The sequence below is a fragment of the Tachyglossus aculeatus genome, unplaced genomic scaffold, assembly GCF_015852505.1.
Source record: "Tachyglossus aculeatus isolate mTacAcu1 unplaced genomic scaffold, mTacAcu1.pri scaffold_129_arrow_ctg1, whole genome shotgun sequence".
NCBI lineage: Eukaryota > Metazoa > Chordata > Mammalia > Monotremata > Tachyglossidae > Tachyglossus > Tachyglossus aculeatus.
Genome location: NW_024044857.1, coordinates 1,127,772 through 1,136,900, shown reverse-complemented (window position 1 = coordinate 1,136,900; position 9,129 = coordinate 1,127,772). Strand labels below are relative to the sequence as shown.

Below are 9,129 nucleotides of genomic sequence, written 5' to 3'. Positions count from 1 at the left end.
GGTGAGCCCCATATGGGACAGGGACTGTGTCCAACCCAATTTGCTTGTATCCACCCCAGATATTAGCACAGTGCCTAGCACATATTAAGCACTTAAAAAAATCACAATAATAATTATCATTATTATTAGTGACATTATTAATAATAATTATCAGTCATGTTCTCTGCCCATAATGAGCTTACAGTCTAGAGTCAAGCGAACAGTCTACAGTAGTCCACTAGTTCATTCATTCATTCAATCATATTTATTGAGCACTTACTGTGTGTACTAGGCACTTGGAAAGTACAAGCCGGCAAGATATAGAGACGGTCCCTACCCAACAACGGGCTCACAGTCTAGAACGGGGAGACAGACAACAAGACAAAACATGTAGACAGGTGTCAAACAGTCAGAATAAATAGAATTACAGCCATATGCACAGCATTAATAGAATGAATAGCGTAGTAAATATGTACAAGGAAAATAGAGTAATAAATCTGTACAAATATATACAAGTGCTGTGGGGAGGGGAAGGAGGTAGGGCAGGGGGGCGATGGGAAGGAGGAGAGGAAAAACGGGGCTCAGTCCTGGAGGAGGTGAGATTCTCCATATCCATATCCTCCATATCCAGCAGATATGGAGTGGCAAATAGGCATCCAAACAGCAGCAAGCACTGGAAATAGAGGGGCAAGTGAACATCCCAGAAGTAGCAAGCAGAGAAAACGGAGGGGCAAATGGGCATCCAGCAGCAGGAAGTAGAGAAAACGGAGGGGCAAATGGGCATCCAACAGCAGGAAGTAGAGAAAACGGAGGGGCAAATGGGCATCCAACAGCAGGAAGTAGAGGAAATGGAGGAGCAAATGTGCATCTAAGCAGCAGGAAGTAGAGGAAATGGAGGGGCAAGTGGGCATCCAAAATGTGTCAGCTGTTTTTCCTATGGGCTGGGAGGAGTTGGGTTCTGGGCACTTGGCTGCCCTTGTTAACTCCTTAGGGACCACAGACCAGATCTTTCCCACCCTGGATCTCCATGGTCCGGGACCACTTCTCAAACCAGAATCTTGAAGGGAGAGGCTCTAAACCAGGGTCTTCAAGGAAAGACTTGAGTCACTAGCTTCCTCCTGACTCTCAGGTGGGACCCCTCCCAGGATACAGGACCAGCCTCGAGAGTCTTCCCCAGATATTAAGCTGTAAACTCATTGTGTCTACCAACTCAGTTATATTGTACTTTCATTCATTTCATTCAATTGTATTTATTGAGTGCCTACTGTGTGCAGACCACTGCACTAAGTGCTTGGGAGAGTACAATATGAACTTGTATCTACCGCAGCGCTTAGAACACTGCCTGGCACATACTAAGCACTTAACAAATACTATCATCATCATCTTTACAACAATAAGCAGACATACTCCCTGCCCACAACGAGCTTACTACAGTGCTCTGCACACAGTAAGCACTCAATAAATATGATTGATTGATACTATCAATCAGTGTTTTCAATCAATTTCCTTTGTCAATGGTATTTGTTAACTATGACTGCAACTCAGCATGGCTTAGTGGAAAGAGCACGGGTTTCGGAGTCAAAGGTCATGGGTTCTAATCCCAGCTCTGCTGCTTATCAGTTGTGTGACTTTGGGCAAGTCACTTAACTTCTCTGTGTCTCAGTTACCTCATCTGTAAAATGAGGATTAAGACTATGAGCCCCGTGTGAAACAACCTGATGACCTTGTACCTACCCCAGAACTTGGAACACTGCCTGGCACATAGTAAGTGCTTAACAAATATCATCATCATCATTACAATATAATAATAAGCAGGCATATTCCCTGCCCACAACGAGTTTAGCACAGTACTCTGCACACAATAAACACTCAACAAATATGATTGATAGCATCAATCAGGATTTTCAATCAATTCTTTTTTAATGGTATTTGTTAACTGTGACTACTACTACTACTAATGATAATTATGGCTATTGTTAATCATTTACCATATTCCAGGCACTGTAATAAGCCCTGGGGTAGATGCAAACTAATTGGATTGGACACAGTCCCTGTCCCATATGGAGCTCAAAGTCTTAATCCACATTTTACAGATGAGGCAACTGAGGCACAGAGAAGTAAAGTGACTTGCACAAGGTCACACACAGTAGACAAGTGGCAGAGCCAGGATTAAAACCCAGATTTTCTCAGTCCCATGCCCATGCTCTTTCCACTAGGTCACACACCTCCTCAAACATTTTCAATCAGTCAATCATTCAATGATATTTATTGAGTGTTTGCAGAGCACTGTACTAAGCATTTCGGAAAATACAATACAACAGAGTTGTATGTAAGTTGCATGTATTGTATGTAAGAGCCTCAAGAATCTTACAGGCAAGAGGGTCTTTTCTGTGTATTCCTGTCCAATTTTGGGGTCTTCAAGGAATCCCAACTATCAATCTTGTCATGCGTATGATCATAAGGATTGACCGAGGACAATTCACATTGATAGAGTCATTCACACAGCCAACTCCACTGAAGACCATCCACAAGGGCTTAGAAAAAGGGGGACGTGGTATGGCAAAGCTGAGGAGGAGACTGTTTCAGATCATTTTCGATCTGCAGACAAGTTTACTCACTGCTGCCTTCACGTCCTGGCTTCTCAGGCTGTAGATGAGGGGGTTCAGAGTGGAAGGCACCACGGTGTAGAAAAGGGACACTACCAGGTCCAGAATGGATGGGGTCTTGGCGATGGAGGTGGAATATTCTAATAGGGCTGGGGAGACAAATAAAGTCACGACGGCGAGGTGGGGCAGGCAGGTGGAGAAGGCTTTGGCTCAGCTGCTGCGAAACGCATCCTCAGCGCAGCCGAGATGTGCATGTAAGATAGAGTTATGGAGGCAAAGCACCCCTACCCTAGAAACATGTTAAAAGCAATGACTTTCAGCTCACTGTGGAAACCCCTGGGGCAGGAGAGTCTCAGGAGCAGAGGGAAGTCACAGAAGAATTGATTAATCACTTTGGACCCACAGGAGGGCTTGGAGAATGTGCAGATGTGTGCAGGAGTCCATTGAGAGCCCCTCTGAGCCAGGAGGCAACGGCCATCTTCCCACAAGCCTTTGGATGCATAATAATGTCATAGCTCAGTGGGCAGCAAATGGCCACGTAGCAGTCGTGGGACATTGCCGTGAGGAAGGCCATTTCAGAACTGCCAGCAAATCCAAAGAAAAACAGCTGGAAGACGCAGTCCGGGAAAGAGATGGACCTGTTGTTGGTCAGGGAGTTGAGGATGGACTTGGGGACAATGGTGGAGATGAAGCACATGGGGGTGTGGAGGCTCTGGTCAAGGGTGGTGACAGCGACAATGAGGAGATTCCCTGTCAGGGCCGCCAGGTAGAGTAGGAGGAACAGAGCAGCGTGGAACAGCTGCAGTTCCCAGACCTCTGAGAATCCCAGAAGGAGGAGTTCTGTCACCACGCTATTACCCATGCTTTTAAGGTGATGTTGTCTTTTCCTGGAGGAGGGAGGAAAATCCAGATATCAGTAGGAAAGAGCACAGACTTGGGAGTTGGAGGACCTGGGTTCTATTCCTGTATCCGCCCGTTGCTTGAAGTCTCTGGGCCTCGATTTCCTCATCTTCAAAATGGGGATCTGATAGTTCTTCTCCCTCACCCTAAGGCTGTGAACCCCATGTGGGTTGGAGACTGTCTGACCTAATTATCTTGTATTTATCCAAAGGCTTAATATAGTCTTTGACCCATTATAAAAACTTAACAAATACCACAATTATTATTTATTACAATTAGGAGATGAGTATATCATATGAAACAGATGTTCCTGATGACCCTTCTGCTGACCACCTTCTATTACTCCTGAACTCCGCTGACTTCCTGCTCCACCCCACCTCCCCCACTCACCAACCTGGACAGACACTCGATTTCATCATCGCTAACCGCTGCACAATCTCTGCCCTCACCAACTCTCAAATCCCTCTATGTGACCACAACCTCTTCACTTGCCTCCTCTCCCACACTCCTCTTCCCCATAAATCTGTGTTATTCCCCCACAGAGACCTCTGATATTTTGACCTCATCCAATTTTCTGAACTCATCATGCCCCACCTAGCCTTCATGACCCAACTACCCTCCCTTTATGACCAGAAAAGCAGCGTGGCTCAATGGAAAGAACCCGGGCTTAGGAGTCAAAGGTCATGGGTTCTAATCCCGGCTCAGCCGCTTGTCAGCTGTGTGACTGTGGGCAACTCACTTAACTTCTCTGTGAATCACTTACCTCATGTGTAAAATGGGGATGAAGACTGTAAATCCCGCGTGGGACAATTTTATCACCTTGTTTCTGACCCAGCGCTTAGAGCAGTGCTTTGCACATAGTAAGCACTTAACAAATGCCATTATTATCATTATTATCATTATTAAATAGACACTCTCAACACCACCTTCTCTGTGGAACTCAGCTCACTTGCTCCCCTATCCCTTTGTTGATCTAACCCAGAACCCTGGATCACCTGCCCAATACACCTCGTTCGCTCTTGTGCTCAAACCGCTGCTGGTGGAAATCTAAATATTAGGTCAACTTGGTCCATTTCAAGTTTACCCTTGCATGCTTTAACTCTGCCCTCTCCTCTGCCTCGCAGAATTATTTCTCCACGCTTACTGGCATTCTTGCTCATCATCCTCTCCTGTTGTTCCAGACTGTTAACACCATCCTCAAGCCCCCTGTCCTTCCTCCTCGCCCACCCCTTTCCCCTAAAGACCTGGCCACCTACTTTATTTATAAAATTGACACTGTCAGATGTGAGCTCCCTAAAATCTCCCCTGACCCTCTTCAGTCCCTCACCCTTCCGGCCCCCTCTTCAATTTTCCCATGCTTCCCAGCAGTATCTCTAGTATACCTCATCTAGCTTCTCTTGCATTACAACCCAGACCACACACTTCGCTCCTCTCGTGCTAAACTTCTTCAACTTTCCCATCCTTCCCAGCAGTATTTCTAGAGGAGATCTCCTACCTCCTCTCAGAAGCTACCCCCTCCACCTGCGCATCCAACTACATTCCTTCAACCTTATCAAAACTCTTGCCCCCTCCCTTCTTCCCTAAAAGCCATCTTCAACAGTTCGCTCTCCATTGGCTTCTTTCCCACTGCTTTCAAACATGCCCATGTCTCCCCAGTCCTAAAAAACCCTTCCTTGACTCCACGGCTCCGTCCAGTTATTTCCCCATCTCCCTCATACCATTTCTCTCCAAACTTCTTGAGTGAGTAATTTACACCCGCTGTCTCAAATTCCTCTCCTCCAGTTCTTTCCTTTACCCTCTCCAATCTGTCTTCTGCACCATTCACTACACAGGAATCGTCCTCTCAAAGGTCAACAATGATCTTCGTCTTTTCAAATCCAACGGCCTCTACTCTATCCTAATCCTCCTAGACCTCTCATACATCTTCGACAGAGTGGACTACCCCCTTCTCCTGGAAACGTTATCCAACCTTGACTTCACCGAGTGTGTCCTCTCCTGGTTCTCCTGTTATCTCTCCGTTCTTTCATTCTCAATCTCTTTCGTGGACTCCTCCTCTGCGTCCCACCCCCTAACTGTGGAGGTCCCTCAAGGTTCAGTTCTAGGTCCCGTTCTATTTTCCATCCACACCCACTCCCTTGGAGAACTCATTCACACCCATGGCTTCAACTACCACCTCTATGTGGATGATACCCAAATCTACATCTCCAGTCCTCATTTCTCTCCCTCTCTGCAGTCTCACATTTCATCTTGCCTTCAAGACATCTCTACTTGGATGTCCTCCCATCTCCTCAGGTTTAACATGTCCAAAACGGAACTCCTTATCGTCCCACCCAAACCTTGTCCTCCCCCTGACTTTCCCATCCCTGTAGAGAGCACCACCATCCTTCCTATCTCAGGGATATTCTTGGGGTATCCTAGGCGTTGTCCTTGACTCCTCTCTCACATTCAACACACATATTCAATCCATCACTAAATCCTGTCGGTCCCACTTTCACGACATTGCTAAAATCCACCCTTTCCTCTCCACCCAAACTGCTACCACCGTAGTACAATCACTCATCCTATATTGCCTGGATTACTGAATCAGCCTTCTTGTTGACCTACCAGCCTCCTGCCTCTCCCCACTCCAGTCCATATTTCACTCTGCTGCCTGGATCATTTTTCTACAAAAGCATTCAAGACATGTCACCCGCTCCTCAAAAATCTTCAGAGGTTGCTCATCCAACTCCACATCAAAGAAAAACTCTTCACCATTTTCTTTAAAGCACTCCATAACCTTGCCCCCTCCTACCTCACCTTGCCTCTCTCCTATTACAACCCAGATTACACACTTCACTCCTCTAATGCTAAACTTCTCACTCGGCCTCGATCTCACCTATCATGCCCCCGACCCCTTGCCTAAGTCCTGCCTCTGACCTGGAATGCCCTGCCTCCTCAAATCCAACTGACAATTACTCTCCCCCACTTCAAAGCCTTATTGAAGGCACATCTCCTCCAAGAGGCCTTCCCTAAGCCCCCCCTTTCCTCTTCTCCCACTCCCTTCGGCGGCACGCTGACGTTCTCCTTTTCTTCTTCCCCACTTCCAGTCCTACAGCACTTATGTACATATCTGTAATTTATTTGTTTGCATTAATGTCTGTCTCCCTCAGCTCTAGACTGTAACTTCTTTGTGAGTAGGGAATGTGTCTGTTTATAGTTGTATTGTAATCTCCCAAACGCATTGTACAGTGTTCTGAGCACATTAAGCACTCAATAAATATGATTGAATCAATTACTATTCGTTAAGCACTTACTATGTGCCAAGCACTTAACTAAGCGCTGTACAAGTCTACATCTCTGCCCCTGCTTTCTCTCCTCCCCCTTCAGGCTCGTGTCTCCTCCTGCCTTCTGGACATCTCCATCTGGATGTCTGCCGGCCATCTAAAACTCAATATGTCCAAGACTGAACTCCTTATCTTCCCTCCCAAACCCTGCCCTCTCCCTGACTTTCCCATCACTGTAGACGGCACTATTATCCTTCCCGTCTCACAAGCCCACAACCTTGGTGTCATCCTCGACTCTGCTCTCTCGTTCAACCCTCACATCCAATCCGTCACCAAAACCTGCCGGTCTCACCTCCGCAACGTCGCCAAGATCCGCCCTTTCCTCTCCATCCAAACCGCTGCCTTGCTGGTTCAATCTCTCATCCTATCCCGACTGGATTACTGCATCAGCATCCTCTCTGATCTCCCATCCTCCTGTCTCTCCCACTTCAGTCTATACTTCACGCCGCTGCCCGGATCATCTTTGTGCAGAAATGCTCTGGGCATGTTACTCCCCTCCTCAAAAATCTCCAGTGGCTACCAGTCAACCAAAACAAGCAAAAACTCCTCACTCTCGTCTTCAAGGCTCTACATGACCTCGCCCTCTTTCACCTCACCTCCCTTCTTTCCTTCTACAGCCCAGCCTGCACCTTCTACTCTTCTGCCGCTAACCTCCTCATTGTGCCTCGTTCTCACCTGTCCCACCGTCGACGCCCGGCTCAAGTCCTCCCCCCCGGGCCTGGAATGCCCTCCCTCCGCACATCCGCCAAGCTAGCTCTCTTCTGTCCTTCAAAGCCCTACTGAGACCTCACCTCCTTCAGGAGGCCTTCCCAGACTGAGCCCCCTCCTTCCTCTCAACCTCTCCATCCCCCCGCCCTACCTCCTTCCCCTCCCCACACCACCTGTATATATGTTTGTACATATAGATTTATTACTGTATTTATTTTGCTTGTACATCAACCAATCAATCAATCAATCGTATTTATTGAGCGCTTACTGTGTGCAGAGCACTGTACTAAGCGCTTGGAAAGTACAAGTCGGCAACACAGAGACAGTCCCTACCCAACAGCGGGCTCACAGTCTAGAATGGGGAGATAGAGAACAAAACTAAACATACTAACAAAATAAATTAAAGAGAATAGAATAGATATGTACAAGTAAGATAAATAAATAAATAGAGTAATAAATATGTGCAAACACATATACATATATACAGGTGCTGTGGGAAAGGGAAGGAGGTAAGAAGGGGGGATGAAGAGGGGGACGAGGGGGAGAGGAAGGAAGGGGCTCAGTCTGGGAAGGCCTACTGGAGGAGGTGAGCTCTCAGCAGGGCCTTGAAGGGAGGAAGAGAGCTAGCTTGGCGGATGGGCAGAGGGAGGACATTCCAGGCCCTGGGGATGATGTGGGCCGGAGGTCGATGGCAGGACGGGCAAGAACGAGGCACGGTGAGGAGATTAGCGGCAGAGGAGCGGAGGGTGCCGGGTGGGCTGCAGAAGGAGAGAAGGGAGGTGAGGTAGGAGGGGGCGAGGTGATAGAGACCCTTGAAGCCGAGGGTGAGCAGTTACTATTCTATTTATTTTATTTTGTTAATATGCTTTGTTTTGTTGTCTATCTCCCCCTCCTAGACTGTGAGTCCGTTGTTGGGTAGGGACCGTCTCTATATTTTGCCAACTTGTACTTCCCAAGCGCTTAGTACAGTGCTCTGCACACAGTAAGCGCTCAATAAATATTAATGAATGAATGAACGAAGTGCTGGGGTAAATACAAGAAAAGCAGCTCCCACATGGGGCTCACAGTTTAAGTAGGAAAGAGAACAAATATTGAACACCCATTTGCAGATGAGCGAACTGAGGCTTAGAGAAGTTAAGTGACTTGCCTAAGGCCACACAGCAGGCATGTGGTGGAAACAGAATTAGAACCCAGATCTCTGACTCCCAGGGCAGTGTTCTTTCCACTAGACCAAGCTGCCTCTCTATAGGTCATTAACTCCGTTCTCCCCTCTACTTTTCAGGAAGGAACAGTTTACTCTCCTGCCATTGGTGGGAGAAGAAGCTCTCTTTTTCCCCAGAACCCCTCATGTTCTTACCTCCAGTTCCATTTTGGCATAAGTGGGCTTCAGGTTTAGCTAGCCTGGGACTCCTTCCCCTTCATATGCACCAGACCACCACTCTCTCCACCTTCAAAGCCTTAATAAGACTGCATCTCCTCCAAAAGGTCTTCCCCCAAAAAACTATTTTCCCTGGCTCCCTCTCTCCTCTGCATCACTTATGCACTTGGATCTGTGATGTTTGGGTATTTAATATCTGTCCCACTCCCAGCCCCACAACACCTCAGTGCATATC

The 9,129-nt window shown here is 47.3% G+C and overlaps 1 pseudogene; it reads right to left on the bottom strand.

Moving 5' to 3' along the window:
- Window positions 1-2,561: 2,561 nt before the first annotated feature.
- On the bottom strand, window positions 2,562-3,447 carry LOC119922861 (annotated as a pseudogene).
- Between the last annotated feature and the right edge of the window lie 5,682 nt (window positions 3,448-9,129).